This window comes from Siphateles boraxobius, unplaced genomic scaffold (assembly GCF_051911475.1).
Source record: "Siphateles boraxobius isolate OS27281-9 unplaced genomic scaffold, OSU_SipBor_1 19, whole genome shotgun sequence".
Lineage (NCBI taxonomy): Eukaryota > Metazoa > Chordata > Actinopteri > Cypriniformes > Leuciscidae > Siphateles > Siphateles boraxobius.
In genome coordinates this window covers 4,805,781-4,830,279 of record NW_027508799.1, presented here as the reverse complement: position 1 = coordinate 4,830,279, position 24,499 = coordinate 4,805,781, and the positions used below count along the sequence as shown (strand labels likewise).

General features: G+C 39.6%; 2 protein-coding genes across 2 annotated transcripts in view; both read left to right on the top strand.

Moving 5' to 3' along the window:
• The window catches only part of LOC143741618 (uncharacterized), a 548,742-nt gene that overhangs the window by 272,703 nt on the left and 251,540 nt on the right, over nt 1–24,499 (top strand). The gene's annotated exons all lie outside the window — the stretch shown is intronic.
• LOC143741621 (uncharacterized) overlaps nt 15,179–24,499 on the top strand; it is a 399,552-nt gene continuing 390,231 nt past the window's right edge. Inside the window, exons 1-4 of the mRNA XM_077233886.1 lie at nt 15,179–15,225; nt 16,198–16,395; nt 16,504–16,580; nt 16,683–16,736. The gene's annotated coding sequence lies outside the window, so the exon portion shown is untranslated. The remainder of the gene's footprint in view (nt 15,226–16,197; nt 16,396–16,503; nt 16,581–16,682; nt 16,737–24,499) is intronic.

Genomic DNA, 24,499 nt, shown 5'->3' with positions numbered 1-24,499 from the left:
GTTATCATGTGTAAATGTTTCTATGGGCTGGATATTTTCGGAGTCCATCAACAAAATGTTCATCAGCCAGTAAACATGTTTCCACAGTAAGTTTGGTAATGACATTCTGTATAAAACATAAAATGAAAAACATAAAATAAAAAATAAATCACCCAGCGCTCATAATGCACCACCTGAGTTAATTACTTCCCCCATGTGCTCTGTCTCACATTCACACACTATCTAAATGTAAACAGATGGCATTGATGAAGCTATAACTGGGCAAGAGGGAAGCGTATGTACATGTGAGTGAGTGAGTGAGACACTTCTATGCAATGTCCATTGCATAGAAGTTGCTGGACAGTATAGCCTCCATTTCAGCTCGGAGTTCAGGATAGCTGTTGTAAGTTGATGGCAGCTCTAAAGTTGGGCCACAAGTATGTGCAATAGGCCGCCTTGATAACCCTTCCAAAGGGTTGAATATGACTTGAATGTCTTTAACGCAGGTGACATCAGACCCTGTCACGAATCTCAACATCTTCCGGAGGCCTATCTCATCCAATCCCCTGATGTACTGATGTAAAAATCACAAACTTTGGTTCTCTGCTGGAGTAGCTGGAGAGGCCGTGATCAACTTTAATACCCTTTCGGGTTGATGGTTTAAGATCCTCATACATCTTCTGTATATCCAGCACACTGGGGAAGAACTCCCTGAGAGTTGGTCCTGCAACTGATGCAATGTTATCCAGTGCATATTTTGGTTGCTGGATTATTTGCTTGTGGGCCACTTGGAGAAGCACAGTTTTCTAGTTCTCTTGTGTTGGTACTGTTCTTACTCCCCTGCAATCTGTAAGATCAAGAAGCTCATCTTCATCATCACCATCAAGGGCGTCTTGCAAAGCAGTGGACAAGAGATCGTGCTCAGACTGACTAAGACACAACATTAGTGAGTCAAACAATAAATCAGGTGAGACAGTGTGTTCACCAAATGTGATTGCTGCTGTAAAGGTTTGAGCCAGCCGAGAAGGAAAATATCCATGGTCCTTTAATCCCTTGACCAATATCCTACCAATAGATTTCCATTCTTCCTCTTGCCATTTTGGGGATAGTGATGGCACCCTCACATCTGCACCCTCTGCTGCACAGTCTAAAAACTCTGTCCAGAAGGCAGCACGCCATCAGCATCTGCCCCCATTTCATGAATGAAGCTTTATTTCACAGAGTAGGACATCATCGCTTCATCCTTGAATTGGGTAATCAGTTCCTCCAAGAGATTGACTCTGTGGAGTTTCACTGTCACATGAAAAAGTTTATAAGTAGGACTTAATGGGCCAGCAGGCGCTGTGTCAGAATGGACAGGAGTTGAGCTGTAGGCGTTGATGTTTATCTGTGCCTCTTCTATAGGCTCATGTAAGATTGTGTCATCAAGATCTTCTAAAAATGGTCCACCTTGCAAAGGGCCAAAAATGACTTCCGATGTATCGTAGAAAGATGTAAGATCAACAATCTCTACAGCAGTAGAGACAATAGCTTCCACAGTGTGTGTCTGCTGTTCACTGTCATGTGTTTTTGTGTCAACTGCTCATTATCTTCTGTTGTGTTTTTCTGTCGCTCATTTAGCCTCGCTGCATCTGTCTGTTCATCAGTTCCTTCTGTCATATCTGTGAACACTTCATCTCCATTTGTCAGGTGCTCTGTGAACAAGTAAAATCTTAAAATCCCCAATTTATGTGTCTCATAGAGCTCTCCCTCACTAACACCCTCATCAAGGTATGCTTCCTGGAAGTCAACAATGTTGTGACTGAACTCTTCCCACTTTCCCTTTCTCGATTTCTCATTGAGGAAAAATAGCGTTTTAGCTTGTGATAGAATCTCTGTTTTTGTGGCTTTCTTGGAAATATCAAGAACTCTGGTTCCTTCACCATTGCGTTTTCTCACTTGTTTCTTGTCGTATATCCATCCTAGTTCTATTTTCCTTGTCATCTTCACGGCCCTTTTGTTATTTCTCAGATGCATCTTTGTTGGCTGCATAGAATGCTCCTCCTCAAAATCTTGATCTGGGTCTTTATTGCTTGTCAATGTGCCCATCTTTGTTCTAAGTTTTTCAAATAAGGACAGTCTTTTTAGATCATCACCACCTTTTCTCTGTTTTTCCATACAGAAACGCCTTGTAGCAATCCTATCACCATATGCTGGAATGTAAGCAATCATAGTGGCATCATCTATTTCTACAACTACCGAGCTGTCAATCTGTAATGAAAACCAAACAATACAGTAAGACATATTGGGTATCTTAAATCTAAGAGATGGCTATATTTCCATATTAGTGAAAATTAATTTCTTAGCAGTAGCTACAAATCAGAAATTTGTTTCTATTTTTCTTCACTTGCTTGTTTCTTTTTTTTGCATGGGAATAAAAAGGAGCTAAAATATTAAGTAATTTAAAACAAAAACTGCTGTCTAAAAAAATGATTCTAACTATAACAATGAAGTTTGAGTGACATAATGATGCTGAAAATATCAAGAACGCCGCGGTTCCGTTTGCAGAATAACCGGACTAGCGCCCTCTCGTCCTCGGGAGTTCATTCTCCTGAGCCAAACTTGGCAAGTCTGAACTACCAAGGACGCAAGTCCGAAGTTTGCGTAGGCTACTTCTATTGAGAAACGGCCAGACTTTGCTCCAAACCGTGTAGCGCTGCGTGTGTGTGTGTGTGTGTGTGTGCGTCATGAAGCGCGTTCTACGAGTAAGTACATCTTACTATGCAATTTCTTTCATAATTCCCTCGAGTTACTTTATTTATCTCTACAAACTTTTATTTTGCTGGGTTGTAAATTAAAGACATTTGAGCTTCTGTGTGTTTTAATAAACTATTATTATTATTATTATTATTAGGCCTACTTGAAGTATACTCTACTGTGCAGTAGTAATATATTTCTGTTATATTTTCTTCAAGTTATACAAAACTTTGATTTTGACAGGTTGTCATGAAGACTTTAAAGTTTGTGAGTGTGTATATGATACGAATGAATGACGATAGTTTTATCAAATGAAATGGTAAAATTCTTGTGAATTGACTCTCATAAAAGCTCTGCAATGAAGTTCAAATGTGTGCATGTCCTCCTCATAGACGCTGAAAACACCACGAGTGTCACGCGCGCGTCATTGTGTAGTAGAGCACACATTGAGCGCTCATTCACAGAAACACGCAGAACATTCAGAGTTTATTTCAATAGCAGTCTTTTTGAGCTTTAATATTCATAGACACTTAGTACATATCGAGGTTTGATTCATTGTATCATTACTTTTGATTTATTCATTCAAAAATGGCCAAATTGCGCGACGTTCCGCTTTACAGTATAAGTTACATTTGTTGCTGGATTCCGCGATTCGATCCGTGTCGCTGCGCAAACACAGAAGTCACGGCGGGGTGAATTTATGAATGAAAGTTCTTTCACAAAACGATGTTATTACGTTTACGAATCCTCACGCTTTTTAAAGAGGGTATACGGAGATCTTTGACATTTCCTAGTGGGCATACGGAAATCCTTGACATTTTATAGTGGGTATACGGCGTATACCTGCGTATCACGTAGACTACACCACTGGTACTCGGGGCTAGTGCTGTATCGTGAATAAGTCACGTCTGAGGGGCGTTGTTAGGTATGCGAAGCGAAGTAACCCCTTCAGCCGATCTCTCTCTCACATTACTCTTCAACATAATACAGTAAGCTTCAATGAACAATATCAATTGAGAAGATATGTTTATGTTGCAAAGAGTGGTTGCTAAGGGTGTTGTGTAGTGATACACAGAACCGTTGGGTGAAGAGGTCATAGCCGTGCTTTATCGTAAATAAAACCCAGCTATTGACCAGTCAGAATCAAGGACTGGAACTAACCGTTTTAGAATTCGAAATAATTTTGGTATTTTCATGTTTAAACGCTAAATAAAGAGAATGGCCAATTATGTCTTCTAAGCACTTGGTAGCTGCTGTATGTTCACATGCTAATTTAAATGTGGCTCACTCACATTTCCCCATTGGTTTCCAGCAAGTGGGATATAAGGAGTCTTACAAGTAGCCTCCTCTGTTTGGTGGTAATAGATTGCATTTCATCCAAACTCTTTACTATTGATTTCCCTTCAAGGGAACGTTGCAATATCTGACGAATTGCCTATAAAAAAATAGAATCACAATGAAAGATATGGAAGTAAAATAATGCCAAATGTTTTTTAAACAAAAAAGCCTGTTGAATTGCACTACTTGAAAAAAATAAGCATTGCATTAACCATGCTTGCCTGTTAATGCATTGTATTTTTAGGGCTTGCTGAATATTTTGAAACAGAACAGAACAGTTAAAAAAAATCATGAAAAGCCCAACAATGACTTCTGCAGGGGGCATGCCAGAAAAAGAAAAGAGAACTACTGCTTTAAATGAACCCTTACCTGAATACTTACCAACTTTCAAAATACTTACAAAATTACTAAACTGTTGTACACAAACCTTTACATAACAGAGAATGGTTATAAAAAAAACAGAGGTAGTTGCTGCGCAGAGATGCAAGCTTAAATACCGTTATTCAGCAAACACAGAATCTTGAAAGATTCTGTATCTAAGTGAAACATATAAGCAAATGTCATCGTCTCTGTAGGACTGCACTGGATGCAGAGGGCGATAGTCCAGGAGAGAACTAAGATCAACAGCAAACACATTAGTGGTTGTTATTACACCGTAGGCAAAAAAATGCCTCTCGAAACCTACTGTATCCCACTTTTGGACAACAAGCTTGACTGAGTGATCCAAGACTAGAATATTTTTCACAAGACCAAATTGGGGCTCACCATCAGCAGTGTAGGACAGTAATACTGTATTGTGTACCATTTACCCTTATCCAAGCTGGAACAAAAGTTTCTGTAAAAGGTGGAATATCTTCAAGTCCACTTTGTACATCACCAAAACCATCCATTACAGCAAGTAAAGTGCTGTGACCTGGGCCAACTTCTGTTTCACTTTTGAACACAGAATCAGAGAGAAGGGAGTAGCATTGCATCATCTGATGTCGAAACGCCATGGTCTTGCAAATATTTTTGAAGTTACAGGTGACATGGCTGATGCGTTTAAAAAAGCCATGTTTAGCCTCAAATTGAATAGACCAGAACTGTATCAGGGGTCCTAACTTCAAAATTGCATTAGGATAATGCACCATAAAGTGGTGCTTCGGACGAAGATGCAAATTAGGGTACAGTTCAATAAACAGAGAGTGATGCTCATCAATTATGGCAGCCAAGTAAACTACAGCTTCTGGTGTGAGAGATGGAGAGAAAATCAATTCCATGCATTCCAGGAGGAGCAGCAAGAGTTCCCAGTGCTTGTTTTCTTCAGGTATGAGGTCCCCAATCATACACAGCAACAACCTGAGGAGACACCATGTTTGGGCTGCAGACTGATGCATTGCTCCTTCAAGATTTTTAAGTTCTTGCCTACCAATTACAGATGGCTTGTTCTTCAGATCAGGAAAGCCATAATCAAAACTTGTGATTCGGAAGTTGAGTTTTTCAAGGGTGAGGTGTTTGTCCTCAATCAGTGAACAGAGTATTAACTTCAACTCATATGGTCCCACCCCTTCTAAGAAGTCATGCATGATATCTGCAACCTGGTTGTGTGTCCCATTGAAGTAGAACAGATTATTCAGAATACTGTCTCTCTTAACACCTGTTTCTGACAAGTTGGCATGATGAACATCTTCAGCATGATTTGTTTTATTTCCCATCAGAGTAACATCCTCTTTTGTCTGTGTCCTTGTAGTGGTTTTGTGTGCCTTGCACATGCGACAGAAGTAATTACCCGAGAAGCTCTCTGTAAATCCAAGAATGGCATGTAATCCAAGATTGTCCCCACACAACTGGGCAACTAAAAACCGCATTTCACCCTTGAAGTGTGATGTGTTGAGGGTTATACCATTGACCTCAAGATCCTTCAGTTCCTCTATGACTGAGAGCAGGACACTATCAATACCATATGTTTTGGCATCATCCGATTTGTAAACTGCAACCAGAAAATGTGATGAAAGTTTTGACAGAAACTATGGGGGCAGACTCTTAATTGTGAAGTAAAGAAACCCCAACTTGTGCACCCCAACTTTTGAACCAAGTGGGTTGACTGTTTCACAGTCGTCATTGTACAAAAGAAGTGGAACAGACACTTTGCTGGAGAAGAGAGGATGCTGTTTGCAATACTCACCATCATAAAAGTTTAAAAGGACTCCATTTTCTCTGTGCTGCCAAGTAAAGATGGCATCCAAAATGTCAGGGAGCTCAAGCAGCTTAGTCAAAAGGGGTTTCAGTGGGACGCGATAAAACACATCTTGAACTGCAACTTGTCGTACTGTCCCAGCAGCAGAGTCCCTTCTCTGCACATAGGAGATTCCAGGCAAAGCCTCCTCTATCGAGTGAATGAAGTTGCCTGACTTTGTAAAATACTGCATTTGTTTGAAATCTGATTCTAATCCTTTGAAAGGACTTTTAGCTTCTTCAAAATCACAGGCAAGTTTTTGGACCCCTGAATAATCCTTGTGACCTAATTTAAAGTCTTTATGTCTGTTGGACAACAAAGTTAACTGTACTGTAGGTCTGAGCTGATTTGGACTTAAGGGTGGCTAAAAACAGAGCTATTCGCTCTGTTATGGTTTCTGGTTCAAACTCATCCCAGTAATCATCATCTGTGTTTTCTTAAGTTGGTGTCTCTGAATGATTTCTGCATTCGGACAGTAAATGTAAAACGTGCAGTGTGATTATAATGACATCGCATGGTTCCATCGCAAAAAAAAGAAGCTGGAATAGATCGCTAACAAACTAACAAAAGTCCCAAGTCCACAAAATGTGAGGGGGAATCCATTGCAATTTGCTGGCCCTTATATTTAAAATAGACCGCCAAACCGCGAACCACTTCCTTAAGCAGTTACGTGGTACAGGCGGCTCGCGAGGCTTCAAACGTCACCACATACGTCACCGACACAAGCCTCGATACGCGCTTCACAGAAATCATCCCGGATTACTCGACACACGCTTCGAAGCCTCGATACGGGAGGACACATCACTAGTGTGTTCTAAGCCTTGCCCCAGCTGTGTCCCCCGCTTCTACGACGGCTATCGCCTTGGATCTGTTCCAAGAGGACTTCTCAGTTCTTAATTAACGGCCAAGAGTGTTCCCTGTTTTTGTTGTGATTTATTCTAAGAAGATTTCTGTTCAAGTCTTGCTGGCGGCTATTTCTCCACATTCATTAAAGTATTATTTGACTGTCATTTGCTACTGGGTCTTATCTATCCTTACAACACTGAACGTAAACAATGCCACTGAACTGAACGGACTTGCATATTTGGCTGATTATTGCTGCTGAAAAATGGTCGTGTTTTGGTCTGTACTAATTACTAAGTACGGAAAAAACATTTAGAGTTCTATAGACTGCCAAAGTTAAAGGGGTGGTAAAACACGATTTCACTTTTCTAACTTTAGCTAGTGTGTAATGTTGCTGATTGAGCATAAACAACATGTGCAAAGTTACAGCGCTCAAAGTTCAAAGCAACAAGGGAGATATTTGCTTTTAAAAAATTCAATTTCTAAGGACCACAGCAAACGACTAGTTTTGGACTACACGACATTCCTCCGGGTTTGCTGACGTCAGCAAATCCCATTATTTACATAAATCCCTCCTCCGAGAATACTTAAGTGGGGCGAGGCCATTTTATATTGCTGTTTTGGAGATGAGTTGTTGCAATGCCGTCGAAACGCTGCTGTTGTTTTCATCCAAGTTGCAGGTCCACTTTGTTCAGTCTTCCATAGGGACGAGGGAGTTAGGGATCAATGGTTAACATTTATTTTTAACTTGGTCCCTCATAATTATGACCCAAATCTCACTCTTATGTGCTGAACATTTTACGGAGGAAAGCTTCCACAATCTTCGCGAGTTCAATGCATGATTCGCACATCGGCTTGTCCTGAAAGATGGAGCAGTTCCAACTTTAAGAACAGAAGCTGTTGTTTACGGGCCACAATCTGTAAGTATGATTTATTTTTTGTCGGTGTTTTCCTGCAATAGTTCATATTGTTAATTGTACGTTGTAGCAAGGAAGTAAACAAATGACAAAGCTGTTTGGCTCTGCTGGTTTGTTAAATGCTCATTCATACTTAACGTTATCGGACAAACACCTAATGTTACAAACTTTTTTAAATCTCAACAGCGAACTTGGAATTAGTGTACATTATTCTTTGATTAGAGCTTTTATGTTTATCTACATGCTTGTTTATCTACAGGCATGCTAAACATGGTTCTGTGTTTGATTTGGCTACTGTAGTAAATCCAATGTTTAGTGTTCGTTTTGGGTTCATAGTTCTGTCGACAGATATTTGTCTACAATCGTTCTTAAAACACAAAAGTAACGGTGCCATACAGTTAGAAACGATCACGATGGATCCGCAGTCTTTACGAAAAAAAATCCCTTTGAGGACTGTAAGTTAGTATAATTTGTTAGAACGATTATATGTAATTCTTGTTTATGAAGCTTATTTTTTTGTAATTCTATAATAATTAATACAATTAAATAACAGCGTGTCTAAAAAGTAATGAGAGAACAACAAAAAACAAACCTTTCTGAAACGTCGTTTAACAGCTGTTCTTGAACAGGTTCTGCTCGATCCTCTTGACTAACATTCTCTGGGTCCGACTGACGCCATTGTTTATAATACACCAAAGCACAAACTACCGATAAAGGTACGGGGCGTGACGTTTCCGGAAAACGTGCACTAGACGGTTAGCGAAATCACAACAGACTGGGCCAGCTAACCAATCTGAGCCCATTGCGTAGTTTTGAGGGACTGGCGTCATAGAACCCAGAAACCATCAGACCGTTTTTACAGGGAGGGGACAGAGCAGTGTAGAATAAAGGTAAAATATATGAAAAATAATGCAATTTTTAAAAAACGAAGCATGACCACACGTTACAGTGCACCCCACAAACACAATCAAGCCTTCGAAAAAATGCGTTTGACCACCCCTTTAAAGAGAAGAGTGCAAAAAACGGATGAAAGAAGGCGTTTGTGGTTGAGAGAGGCACAGCATCAGCCACGTGTGTAAATGAGGCGTTGACTATGGCTAAAATGTTGACGTAAAGTAGTTAACTATGGCTACATTCACACTGTCAGTCCAATTCTGCCAAATCTGATTATCTTTGTATCCGATTGGAATCTGATCTAAAATGATGTCCACACTGTGTATCGCAACTGTTCCGATCTGATTTGTGTGATCATGCAGCTATTTGGCAATATGGCAATGACGTTGCGTTGATGGAGGGGTTTGCATTTGCAGTAGAGATGTTGCAGGGCTGCCAACTTTTGAGTTTTGCTTGGAGTGAGATTTCTTTCCCTCACAGCCTCGCTTTTCATTCATGGGCCATGACCACTGTCTTCATACCAACTTAGTCTTAGCACCTTAAGGCCATTGCACACTGAGTCCGAAATTCGCATCCGAAATTTTCACACGTTAAAAAAAAAAAAATCGACCTCACAACCTCATTCGGATCGGGTTCGATGTTCTGCATTTTTCGCACCCGTAGCAAGCAGTTTGAATGGTGTTTAAATGGTTTATGAAAGATTTAAAGGGGACAGAGTGATTTTGGTGACATCTTGTGAGTGTTCCATTTACTTGGATTTCATTATTTGAACTGAAAGCTAAAAACTTGATTTACACAATATATGTCTCTGACTGGACAAGTTTAAGTAATTCATTCAAGAGCTGTGAGTGATTTTCTCTGCCTTTTGTTGTTTGATTCACATTAATGGCTCAATCGTCAGCAGGTTTATTAGACGCTGCCCCTTTAAGACGAGTGCAGATCTAATAGGTGACTGATGCACCATAATTTTCTCCTAAATATTTACGTACATTTAAGACATAAACTGTTTAAGTGAATAAACTGTGTTTCAGTGAATCTCAGAGCTGGTCATTTTTATATTATTATGTATATTTGATAGTTTAGATGCACACATGAAGCCGAAAGTTAAGTAGCCTATACTTTTCTTGTCTCGTTGCAGTCCATTTCGGAGCGCGCGTCGCCTTGTGAACAGCTCTTTCGCAGATGTTTGTGCTTTTAATAGCTCTTTTAAAGGCCATGGTGCAGGTTAAACACCACTGTCGATTAATGGGTAGATAAAGCAGTCAAGATATGTATATAAAGTTAGAAATGTCTCCAAAATGGTGTTAAAGTCTAGTTATTGTAGTTTTTGGTTAGTAACGGTTATTTTTTACGCATCTCGGCGATGACGTCACACGAGGTAGACGCGGTGGAATGTAGCCTCAGCCGTTCTCAGCTAAGTTACTTGAACTAATTCTAGCAGACTGGCACTGACTACTATGGCGTCTAACTGGGATGAGGAAGAGGTAGCAAGACCCACAGTTAACATTTATGATGGCCCACAGCCATAAAATTTCGAACCGTTTAGACGTGAGAGGGCGAATGAGGAAATACCGAGAGCCGATGGCCGTCAAAGACAAATAGATGGATGGTCAGAGGAGAATGAATGGAGAGTTTGTGTAGTGTCCTGGTGAGTTGCTACCATTTAGAAACGCAGCAATACCGCTGGAGCTAGTAGTCAATGAACAGCAGTGCATACAATAACATTTTTTTTTTTACTGTCAGTGAATAGCATCGAGTGAAAGTCAACGTTTTATTTTTATCCAGTGACAGTGATGATGTCGTTGGCCCAGAAAAGTAACGTTACCCTAAACTTAGTCAGAAGATCTATAAATATAATGCAAGCTTGACAGTCCCACCTGTGAGTGTTAATTTCTAAACTTTTACCTCTTTCTCCGGTGAAAATGTTGTTTCACCGTAGCCGACGCCGAGTAGGCTGGTCATGTCTTCAGTGTGATTATTGTTGATAGTGCCAACTCGTTCTCCTTGCGATTGATTGTCATTGACACAGTCAGGCTTACCGGGAGAGGGAGTGAGTAGTAAGCGTCTGTGTCGCTGTTTGGCAGGTGTGTATGTGGGCGGTGTCGTCCCATGGAAACTGTGGTGGAGAGCTTGTGTTGTGGGGAGGTGAGCGCGTTTTGGTCGCTGGTCGAGGATCTCACCCCGCGGCCAGCAGATGTAACGTGCCTAACGCAGCATCCTGGATTTGAGGCATGCTGCCTGAATCCGTTTGTGCTACAAATAGCATACTCACACTTCAGGCAGGATCATGGTGCCCTTCAAGCCAGCACGCACGAGTATGTTCATGGTTTATGTTTACTTTACCAATCTTTTTACAGGGAGTCCTTTGAAGAACAGCTATAGGTGACAAGAGATGTGTTGCATGCACAAACATGCATAAGAGACAGGCTTCAAATGACGTTTCCAACCTACTTACAGAGTTTAAAACTTACGAATCATTCCTACTTATCCCTAGGCAATACCGGTACACTGTGTACAGGCAGGCTATACGCTGGGCTTATGGAGTTTTAGGGAGGAGTATAAGGAAGACTCTACCCTCTTCTGTGGTTTCAACCATAAGGCAAAACTTCCAAAGTGGTGACCAGACCTATGAGGGCTTTCAATGGCCTCGTTTGAATGAGAATGAATAAAAATAATTCTTTAAATAAATATTAATAAATAAATATTCTGTTGTGATCGCCCAATTGGCCTTAAAATGTTATAAAGTACACATAACACATGAATTTTAATAAGCAAAAACAGTTTATTGGCATTGCTTATAAGGGTTACTACATTTATTTGTATAGCACTTTTCATACATGGAATGCAACGCTTTAATTTCATTAGTACTCTGGCAGAAGCATTATGTATCAATTGTAGCTTCGCTAAAGAACTCTTCGAAAGGCCAGTGTACATAGCATTGCAGTAATGAAGATGACAGAAAATAAAAATATGTATGAGTTGCTTAGCATCATCCAAGGATAAAAAAGTATTTCTCAGATGCCATCAAAAGTGTGGTCTTACCTGAGGGTCAACTGATGGTTCTCGTACTCACTCACACTCACTTACACACACGCACGCACACACAGTCACACACACACACACTCTTTCATGAATGCATATGCAGTGTTACATGCAAAAGCACATCAAGCTGACACACAGTGAGCCCAGACAACACCGCACACAGACGTTGACAAGGCACAGGTAAAATGATTGGTAAATTATTTTGAATTACATACAACAAATTTCATGCAAATAACAGACAGAGGAGCAGACATGCAGCATGCAGGACCCCGTGAATGGGGTACAGCGACAATTATTGTCACTTACAAAGACGAAAAAATGTAATGATTTAGTACAAAGTAAAACCAAAGCAACAGCACACAAAGGAAAAACAAAACATGCAGAATACAGGAAACCACCACCAAATGAGATGACAGGGACAGAAGGAAAGAAGATAACTAAATAAATACTTACTAAAATAAATTAAAATAAAATAAATACTTACAACTAAATCATTGGAATTGTCTGTGGAAATTTTTTTTTAATAATGTGCATTTAGGTTCTCTTGTAGCGTGACTGCCGGTCTAGGAAGAGGCTGATGGCCTCCACCTTAGGAACCTGTTCAAAGGATTTGGCGATGGGGGCGGGTGCATCGGAGGACAAATTAGCGCTAACCTCTCGAAGAGCTGCAGGTGAATGGGTGTAGCTTTCCTGAAGGGCCTTCATCAATGATGTTGCATAACCTGCAGACATAATAATAATATTTAATAAAGATCATCTCAAAATATGATAGAACTGCATGACACTGCTTACCGTATGAGGCTGCCTCTTTGATGGGACGCACCACATGGGCAACTTTTCTGAAGCGCAGATACCGCACGCAGTACTTCTCCATCCAATCACTTCTCCTTGCTGTCTCCCGGTTGCCATTGTGATTATAATGCAGCGCCGCTAAGAGAAGCCTACAATATAACACATTTACAGGCTATGTATTAGTTTAATCAATGTGTATGGAAATGTTCTGATTGCATAGATACTGGCAATGTTTTAGACTATATGATAATATCTACCCCTTAAAATACCCAAGTTTTACCGTGAGACCATCGGGGGGGCTTCAAAGAACACTGTGTCCCAGCATCAGAAGTGGAGGAGGGCAAGGGCTGATCCCCAGTATAGACACTCTCCACAGTGTCTACACTGTCCACAGTCTCCTGCTGTGAGGCGTCTATCAACATCTTGAAAAAACAAATATGAAAAAGGGTCAGCAAAATGCAAGGGTGTAGTGGTGAAATAAGAGGTGGGTAAACTATGAATACTTAGAAGTGATTCGCAAGCACATTGGGTGCACAAGCACATTGCAGGAGCACATTAAATTAATCATTTATTTTCAACTTGGAAGTACTGAGAACTATTTACTTATCTTTGAAATTCCAAGACGATAAGTAAATATTCCCAGTCATTTCATAAGTCCATCAATAAAATGGGACGTGTGTGCTACAACTAACGTTAGTTTCCCAGTGAAAACAATAACCTATGGCACAGCCGTACCAAAATCAAAACAGTGCGAGTGGGTGAGAAAAATGCTAAGAGGGTAGGTGCTACACAAGAGAAAAAAGGTTGGGAACCACTGACTTAGATTGCAGTCCTGTGGACCCAGATATGCGATACTAAATGTTTTACTTGCGTTTAGCCTTCACTACAGCCCTGGCGACATGGTCACGGTCAAATATATGTGAAAGAGAACCCTAGCAGTCAAAAAACAAAACGCGAACACACCATTGCGAAAGCCGCTTGATCTGATCCAAAGACTCATGATGATATGGACTTTTACCTCAGGGCAATTTTGTTATTATTCTAATTTTTATTCGTGAATCACGAAATGTGCTCTTCTAATGTCAGAGTGATCGTGCTTGTAAATTAGTGGAGGCTGTGTCAAAGGGAGCACGGTATACAAAATACACACAGAGCTAGCAAACACGCAGCTTGTAAACATTAACGTTAGCATGATGCTTACCGTGGCAATTTCTCGCTTGCGGCAGGCGGTGTCTCTCGACCTCGGGACAGGGCAAGCAGAGAGGTTTGCGTTCACAGACGGCACGGCGGTAGGAAGTAATTTAGCACTTCTCTCACTCTTTAAACCAAGTGAGACCATCTTCCCAGAAAGCAAAAAATATCGGCACGGCTTCTTTTTGCCGCCGGCCCCAAACTGTCGGCTATAGGTGCGCCCCGCTGGCGGAGATGAAACGTTTGCCGCCGAATACGTCACTCCCATTTCTTGCGAGATGCCGCCGGCGAACAGCCGCCGGGCCGCCGACTTCATTCTCTCTGGCGGTTGCCGCCGTCTAAATGAACCGCGGCCGGCTGGCGGCAAGCCGCTTTGAAATCGACCAGCCATGTCATTGGCATGAGTGGAACTGACAGCATTTTAACTTTCACATTTAAAGCGATTATAATTATTATGTGAATTATATCAAATTTTGTTGTTGTTGTTGTTGCTCCAAAGTCATTAGGGTTTATAACAGATTTGACAGATATTCCATGATAAGATTTAGGAAAATACATTTAAATTACGTTGAAACTCTGAAGCGATTCAGTGATATGCCTATGTAAAATATATAGAATTATTTTAGTCACTTAAGGTGACAATTCTTTACATTTCTTTGATTTATGCACAATTGAGATGCACAAATAGTCCAAAAAGAATTCCTTTTGTAAAACTTACTTGGCAATAAATATCTTTCTGATTAGGTTTTAAAATAAATTTTTCATTCATGGTATGAACAATTTAGCAGAATAAATGGATGAAGTTAGACTTTTCACCAATGCCTGAAATCAGTGAACAGTGAAAGACATCTGCAACTTGGCCAAAAGCTTGGGTATGCTTTAGATTTTTTTTTATTAATTTGCAACCATGGTAATATTTATAATAAACATGAAAATCCCTGTTTTGACCTGAAAGATAAAGTGAAATATTTAGAAATATTTTGTCTCTCTGTCACCCCAGGAAATTTCGTTTATGTCTTTCATTTTTTTACAAGCTCGATTTTTTTATTTATTTGACCTTTTACAGGTATAAGGGATTAATTTGCAATTGCGAGTTTTGCAATCTGTACAAATGTTTAAGAAAGTATTAAAGCACAAACAGAGAAGTACCTCCACCGGCCGAGAGGGGCAGTACCTAAAAAACGGAAGCAGATTTACCAACACAACAGTGGCTACTCGTCACACGATTTCAGTATTTGGAGAGGATATCCTATCTAGTCATTGACTACGATCTTTAAAGTAAGTACATTTTTCCTTTTTGTGTAACGCAATATTATGTTCATTTTTTACAATTGTAGTTCATCTTTTTCAAATATGTTCTTGCCTTACTAGTCAAGCTAGTAAGTTAGCCTTGTTTACAAAGTTTCCGTCATGTTTCTGACATGGCTAACGTTAGTTAGGCTAACGTTACTTAGTTTCTTCCTGGCGTTAGTTTTTTCTTTTCTTCTTTTAACTATATTTACGTATGTTTATGCCAGTGTGAGTACTACAGTATGTGGTTTAAGATAGTATTGGTCAGTCGAATAATTAACTAACTTACGTAACCAAATCCTGAAGGACAATTCTCCCGCCCACGTGGGAATGGTAACGTTAGCAAAATCTTTACGACAAGAAAGACTGATCAGTATAACTTGTGTTGTTTTCTAACTAAACATAATGATGTTTTGTTTGATTCGACAACCATGCTGCTAGTCTAGTTTAACTTACAGTGTTAGCTAACACATGCTGCTTCGCCTTTTTTACTCACTGAATTCAAGCATGTTCGACATGTTGAAATGTATCTAGCTACAGTAAATCGCCAATGCTTTACATCTAGAAAGAAAGCTTTACGTCTAGAAAGTTTAACTTTTGGTGTTATATATATATATATATATATATATGTGTGTGTGTATATATATATATAAATGTGTGTGTATATATATATATATATGTGTGTGTATATATATATATATATATATGTGTGTGTATATATATATATATATATATATATATATATATATATATATATATATATAATGTGTGTATATATGTGTTTATATGTATATATGTGTGTGTATATGTATATGATTGTGTTTGTCTGAACATGGTTTTCTGTTGATCCACTTGTGAAAATTACTCGTTTTTTTGAAGGGGTGAGCATTTTAATGTTATTGATTTTGCCTGGAAATTAATCAAAAAGTATACTTTATGCAAAATGTTCTTCTATTTTAGATGGTTCACATTGTTCAGTTTATCAACGAGGAGGATCTGCCATTTGCAGTGGTTCCGCAAGAGTGGCTCAGCGAGAGCATGTGCCATTGGCCCCCATTTAACCTCAGCAAAAAGACGAAGGCAACAATTTAGCCATCCTCTGCACACCTCCACACAGCACCTGGGAGAAACATCATTTTAAGTTCATGAAGGGAGCAGGTAAATGGGTCTGACTTGTGTATTTGATTTTCCTGTATTTCATCTGTGTAATTTATTTTCTGTTTATTGTGGATAAGAGACTCTTTCATTCATTATTCCCTACTCTAGAATCTTGGAAGTCTCAAGAAAAGAAAAAACTCTAGAAAGATGCATCGATTCCAGAAAACCAGAAAAATGCTGAACTGGTATGTAAAATCTATTGCTGTGATGCTGGATTTGTGATCCTGCCACTAAACTATACCATTTGTTAGATTTTCAAATTTCTGTTTCCTCTTTCTCGCAACCAGGGTTCTCCCCAGTAATCCAGACTCCACTTCACAGAGCCAAGAGTTTGAGTACAAGTAAGTGATGTTATTTGTGAAGTTTTTTTGTCTTGGAAACTATTGCTTCTATTTGATGTCGGCATGAACCGGAAGTTACAAACGACTTTTCTCCAGTGTTGTGACGTATTTAAAAGTGAAACGGTATATTGAACGGAGGGCAGGGTTTTACTCTAGCGCTCCTCTTCTCCATCTCTGCTCATAGCACGGTTTGAGGGGAGTTGCCACGCCCTCGCACCATAGCACATGACCAGAAGAGAAGTCGTTTCGAGGGGGGAGGGAAGGGTAACGTATTTGATTAAAGATTATAAGGCTACATGAATTTTAAAAGAATAATGAAGTGCACAGATAAATCATTTATAATAAACACTACAATATTACATATAACAATACGATTTGTAAAATCTTACTTCAAGAGCAGGTGAAACAAGTTCAACAAACAATGTTGAAGACGTTTGCTTGCACTGAGCAATTAGGCACAACTTGCAAACAGCACCTGTGGTTGTCGGTTTAATTCCCACTGGGGCTACCTGTACATGTAGTAGACCTAGATATAAAGTAAAATTTAAGATTGTATACTGCATATATTACAGTCTGAATCCTTAGCCTTTCACATTTTTTATTTATTTATGAGAAGCTTCAGAGAAATGTAATTTGTAACACTTTTTTGGATTTTCAGCTTGGTGTAGGGGATAAAGCATGTTTTAGAGACATGTTCCTGAAGACCATTGTTCAAAGTAAGTTGGATATTTTTTTTTAGATTTAAGTAGATGTGTATGTCCTATTGTCCTCATGCAATTCAAATTAAATGACAGATCTGTATTTTCTATATTAGCCATCCGGAAGGACCCGGCAACCCTGGATGCACTGATGAGGCGGTCCAGGTTAACGTTACGCGTTACCTGAAAGGAGCATCTGACCGTGAAGGCAGAAAAAGGCGCCGCACAGCTGAGAGGGACCCACAGCCGACCACTTAAAACTAGACTGACTACTGACACCCCAGAATCACTGACAACTGGAATCCTTTCTTTATCTTGCAGTCAGTAGAATCAAGACCCCTAAAGAAGTCAGAAGTGTCAGACTACACTCACTCACTGTGGAAATTACTTTCTTTTTTTCTTTTTCAAATAAAGCTTGTAAATCCTTGTGCCACAGGTCAGCATTGCCGTTATAATGGCCTATTCTACTCCAGAGCTTTACTATAAATTACTACCACTTATCATATTGTTAGAAATGGCTTGTAAATGTAGTTATACTTTTATTTATTTGGTATCTTGCACATTATTTGGTATCAAATATCCTCTTTACTTGTCATAATGTTTACTGGTAATTTTTTACCCTAGAGCTGTCCTTTTTATATGAACACTTATTGTAAGTGTTGTAATTTGCTTGTAAGGCTGTTTAACCAAAATTGAATTGGAAACCTGCATGTTAGTATATTGATTTATTTATTTTTCTGTTATGTTTCAGTGATCTGAAATATCTTGTTTAAATGACAGTTACTGTACTTTGAAATGTGGAATAAAAATGCCAATTGTAAATTTGTCTGGTTTGAGCAATCATTATTCTTGCTAAACTGCATGCTATAAATAAAAAAATATATATATAGCCAGAATAAGCGGCGGCAGAGCGCTCGAAAATAGCGTTTGCCTCCGGCGGGCCGCGGAAGGACGGCCTTCAATATAAAGGCGGCGGAACGGCGGTTGGCCCGCGGGCCGGCCGCTTAACGAAGGCGGTATGAAGGCGGCTGCCGCTTTTAAAAAGCGGCTGCCGCCGGCGGTGCGCCGTCCAACGTGTTTGCGATGTCGCCATTCTGACGCTTCTACTGCCGCCGGAGAACCGACGGTGGTCCGCCGACTCATTGCTATCTGGGAAAGTGTGGGATCATTACACACTTAATTCACTTAACTCACTGAAACAAGGTAACGTAGTCTAAGCCTATTGATGTTCGCTGATTTAAATCCCATACTGTATTTGTAGCGATGTCGTGATGCGGTTTGACTAGATATGATTTTTAGCTTTGATGACATTTTTAAGTAGTAAACGTAACCCTCACGTTCAATTGCAAGAGTATAGCCTAAAAAAAGAACCCCTTCACACACACACACACACACACACACACACACACACACACACACACACACGCCAGTCAGACCAATTGCAGCAATGAATCACATATGCTTAAACTTTTATGTAGCCACGCAACAATAATTTCAGCATGTACTGTACACACCGGGACGTGATGGAGGAACAAATATTGTATTGCAGTCTTTGCGAGACCTTGTTTGTATTTCACGTCTGCCAAATACAGACAACAACAAAAAATTAAAGTCCCCAGCCTGTTGGTTTTTAATAAAGATTCGGAGTACTCATTTTTCAGTTAAAACGCACGGAACAAAAAGTGCGCCAGCTTTTACTGCGTGTTCAACAACAAGTCACGTTACAGCTCTTCTTCAGCGTTAAACTACCAGAATACACAAATATGCTTAGATGCTTAGAGTGGTTATATTATAACATCTTAAAGGAGAAATTCACATATGAGATAGCTTTATAACTTGCATACTATATAACTTATAGTATATAACTTATAACAGCTTTAACTGAAATAGACAGAAGTTTAATATAACTATTCTGTTAATAAAACACAAAAAAATATCCAATTACTCGATTAATCGATCGATTAAGTGCTAGATTAATCGATTACAAAAAGAATCGATAGCTGCAGCCCTACTATACAAAATGTAAGACAGCAGTTTTAAGATATGAAAAATAAAAGCAAAAAAATGCTAACATTTTATATGAGAAAGATCATTTTGTTACACAAAAACGTATGCATACAAATTTCTGTTGGAAAAGTCACATTCTTGCCTAAAACGTGTGAATAACTTGTAGAAAAACATATAAAATAATTTGTCCTTGCTGAAAGCTCGAATGTAGAACAATGTTAAACATTGATCAATCAATGCAGTTTCTTTTCAGCAGAACTTGGTCATAATGCATTGTCTCAATCTAAGTCATGAGTTTGTTTTTAAGTGTTATAATTTCGGGGAAAACTTGCAAACATCCAGTTCCAAGAAGAGCTTCTGAAAGGCCTCAGAAGTGTGCCTCAATTATTTCGGGTAGGTGAGGTTTAGTGCATACCAAGAAGAACAGCACAGGCTCTTGCCAGATTTTCCAAGCCATGCCATGACTTGCATCCCCTCCAATGTGATGCTGAAATCCTCCTGATAATCCCTCTTGCAGATGGCAATTTTGATATGTGCTGCAGGATATCTCCATTGTCACACTGTAAAACAAACATTAAATAAGTATTTTTATCTTGTCTGTCTCATTAAAAGTCTGTCCATAATTATAAAGTTGATTTGTGTACGGTTGTAAAAAAATATTAAAACAGTTTAAAATGCTAAGACAACTACAAGTAAACCATTATAGTTTATTTTCTTTGTAATCACTGAAACATAAAAATATTATGTTTCAGTGGACCACAAAGACAAAGACTTTCACAACAACATAAGTAAAGTTTCACCAATGACAGAGGGTGTATTCAGGAATAAAAAATTAAATAAATGTAAAATTACATTTGGTGACACTATTGTGGTGGGCGGGGGTATTAAATTATATTTAATTAATATATTAAAAAATATTTAACACAAAATAGATTTTTGTCAGCCACTATATGAGAAAAGGTAACACTTTATTTTGATGGTCCACTATAGACATTCTACTAACTGTAAGTAACTACATGTCAACTAACTCAGAGTATTAGTAGACTGCAAGGTCAGGGTTAATAGATTAAGTTAACATGTAGTTGCAGTTACTTATAGTCAGTATAATGACCATCAAAATAAAGTGTTACCTTTGTTTATACCAGATACCAGATATTTAGCTTAAACAAAAGAAAAGAAGAATGTGTAGAAGTGGCAGTTATGCTGGCTATAATAAAGAAATGTACATAGACTGTTATATTGTATGCTGAAGGAGAAAGATATTCTAACAATGGCCACTTTGATACGATAATTGTCATATAATAGAATTATCATATCACATCATACTTCAGCATACTCATGCAATATTCTTCAATCAAACATTTCCTTCAAAATCATTAATACTTGACAGTTCTATTCATCAAAGCATACTGTGAAGATACAAAAGTATTCATTGCACGATGAATCAACATCCTAATAAATGGAATAATACAACAAACAATAAATGCAAGGATTAAAAGTATAACTCCTATTGGGATTAAAGCAGATATAAGCATTTGTTTCCAATTTGTGATCCAATCTACAAAACCACTTCTATCGCTCACTTCTCTTCTCTGTAGCTCGTCAGCAATTCTTGTCATATTATCTATTCCATCAGCTATAATGTGACCATCTGCATCATTGTCAGGGATGTACGTACAACACGAAATTCCAACAATAACGCATACTCCTCCTCTAGAAGCGGTAAGCTGGTCCAAGACCAACCGATTCTGTAAAGCAGTTAAGCGAAGTGCTCGAAGCTCTTCTTTTACACCAGCTAAAGTGTTCCTGGTGGTTTTAATAAAGGAAATCAATTCATATCTGGTAATTTCTACTTCAATTTGCAGACTGGATACACCTATCACTGGAAAAATACCATAAAATAATTTTTCTGTACCAGTCCATAATCGGTGTTCTTTTGGTACTGGATTATCTCTACCCAAACTACTAACTGAACTGCGGTCAGAGAGAGCACGTGTGTTTCTTTGGTTATTTACCTTCTCATTTATTTGTTGTCTAATGACCATAGAATATTCTTCTAAAGTTACGAGGGCACATCGTCCACTCCAGTTAAAAGGTAACGAGGTATAAACCATGTGCCCACATAACCAAAACCAATCTTTCAAAGCTCTTGTTCCTTTTACAGATGGCACATACCTATTACAATTTTTACCCGAGTACAGTCCACAATACTCATCACATAACTCTTGTAACTCGGGAGTTGCCCCTGCATACGCATGCGAAGTAGTTAGAGGGAGTGAAGATCTTTTTGAGCATTCTTCCAAGTCAAATGTTCCTTCTCCAGATAAACAGCTCAGACAACAGGGCATATTTCGTACTTCACAACGGTGATATATTTGATTACATTTATTCTCAGGAATTGAACCCAATGTTGCGGCTCCTATATTTCTTTCCATACAGAACAATGAATCTGGAATCGGACCTACAGTTGCCACTTTAACATGTACTTGTACCGCAACTGTCAGTACCCTATTACCAGGACAAGTCCAATTTCCCGTTGAATTTTGGGGAGCAAATGCACCAATATTACTAAGATATAAGGGACAAAACAGTTCTTCTTCTGTCGTTGGCGATTGAACAGTTACATGAGATCCAGAAGCACTTTGTGGCATTTTTGTACAAACATAACAGTCACCCCGTTTTCCTGTAGACTTAGCAGTGAAGTTGGCTAACCTCCACCACATATTGGAGGCAAACGCATGTGGTTCGTCTTCCTGTTTCAACCAAGTTTCATTACCACTACCAATAAGTGCTTGTTTATATATGAGCGTGCTTGTCAGCACAAAGAGGGTATATTATCGACTTTGCAGTCATGGCTTAATGGATTCACTGATAATTATCGCTAATCTCAATCAGCAATCTCGTTCTTCGTCTACTTCTCTTCCTCGTTCTCCTTTCGATCACCGCTTCCGCATAGGCTTATGCGTTCCCCTGGGATGGAGCTGATTTCACTCGGCTGGCATGGATCCACTGGGGCTGAAGATCAGTCAGAACACCTGTCCTCGTCACAGCGATAACAGTGGATGGTCCTAAGTAGTTCGGCTCACCGAGTTTCGTGGGCTTCAAACACCGTATGAGCACCTGCTGTCCTGGACCGAAAGGGTGAGTCGGCTTTTCTGAAGGAAGAGGGAGAGAGAGAGAGACATCACCATTTATGCCATTCAACGTTCTAACTAGGGAATCCACGTAATCCGCGATGATCACCTCCGTGTCACCTGTGGAGAGATTGCCAGCGCGACCTCTGACCCAAGGGATCGGGAAAGGTCTACCCATCAGAATTTCAAATGGAGACATTTTTGTGGTTGCTGATGGAGACATTCTCATTTCCGTCAATACGGCAGGCAACAAATCAACCCAATTTCTGCCCGTATCTAGACGCGCCTTATTTAGACGTTCTTTTATCGTCTTGTTCAAACGTTCTACGTTGCCTGATGATTGTGGTGAATACGGAATATAGAAATGCCAATTAATTTTAAGCTCTTTGGCTAATAATTGTGTGACTTTTGAAGCAAACGGAGTTCCATTATCACTTGCTATAACGGTTGGAATACCGAAACGCGGTATAATTTCTTTTGCAAGAACCTTTACAACCGTCTGCGCGTTTTCTTTACCACACGGAAAAGCTTCTGGCCACTTTGAAAATCGATCAACAATCACGAGCAAATATTTGTGATTTCCACATGGAGGCATGTGTGTAAAATCGATCTGTAAATATTGAAAAGGAAGCTCAGGATGCGGTAAAGCGTCATGGCGGATTGCCTTGTGTCTGTTTGTTTGGGCACACACCAAGCAAGCATCCAATATCAACAAAGTATTCTTTCGAACATTTGCTACTCAGTATGATTGATTCAAATTCTGAATCACTTTTTCTTTTGACACGTGTGATACCCCGTGATAATGCTTGCACAGCATTACAACGGTGGATGCTGGTAGAGCGATTCTACCCTCCTTGTCTCTTAGAATACCAGCTTGATCTGGTTTTACTTCGTTCGCGGACCAATGAATCAAATCGGCTTGTGTAGGGTTAGCTTGTAGTACTTTAATATCCAAATCATTAATCAGCGACGAATTCATCATAAGCACTTCGGTGCTCTCTTCATTTACATATGGACTAAGTATTACTTCTTTAGCAGCCCATTTCGCGACTTCATCTGCAAACCTGTTTCCCTTAGCCTCATCCGATTCACCCGTTTTATGACCAGGTACTTTAATGACAGCAAGTTTCGATGGTTGCTGTGCTGCACTGATGAGCTCGGCCACGATGTTGTGATGGGAAATTGGTTTTCCGTCGGAGGTTTTGAAATTTCTTTCTTCCCACAATTTAGCGAAATCATGGACAACGCCGTACGCATATTTGGAGTCAGTGTATATATTGATGCACTGACCTTTTGCCAATTGACAAGCTCTCGTTAGAGCAATTAATTCTGCTACTTGCGCTGATTTATATGGCAACGAATATGCCTCAATTACACGATCAGGTAATTCAACAATAGCATACCCACTCAAGTATAAATTGTCATTTGGCTTGAAACAGGATCCGTCTATATACCAATTATCTCCCTCCTGCAGGACAGATGTAGACACATCTGGCCTGCAGGCAGTCGAAGTTTGGATTTTGGTCAGGCAGTCGTGGTCATCACTCTCAAATTCACCATCCGTCAACAACCTGTGCAGATGTACAGTAGGACCATGAATAACAGTTACTTTCAACGTTAAATTAGCAGTTGCTAATAATATAGCTTCATAGCCAGAACAGCGTTGGGCCGTCAAGGGTTGAGTAGAAATATTGTGCATGATTGCGCCCACTTGGTGTGATGTGTGTACTGTAAGTGGATGTGATAAAACAACCCTTTCAGCATCCTGCACCATGATCGCTGCAGCAGCCACTGCACGTAAACAGGCCGGGAGTCCCCGAGCCACTGCATCAAGAGTTTTAGACAAATAAGCTACTGGATGGAAAGTACCCCCATGCTCTTGGGCCAGGATTCCCGCGGCTGTGCCCCCACCTTCGTGCACGTA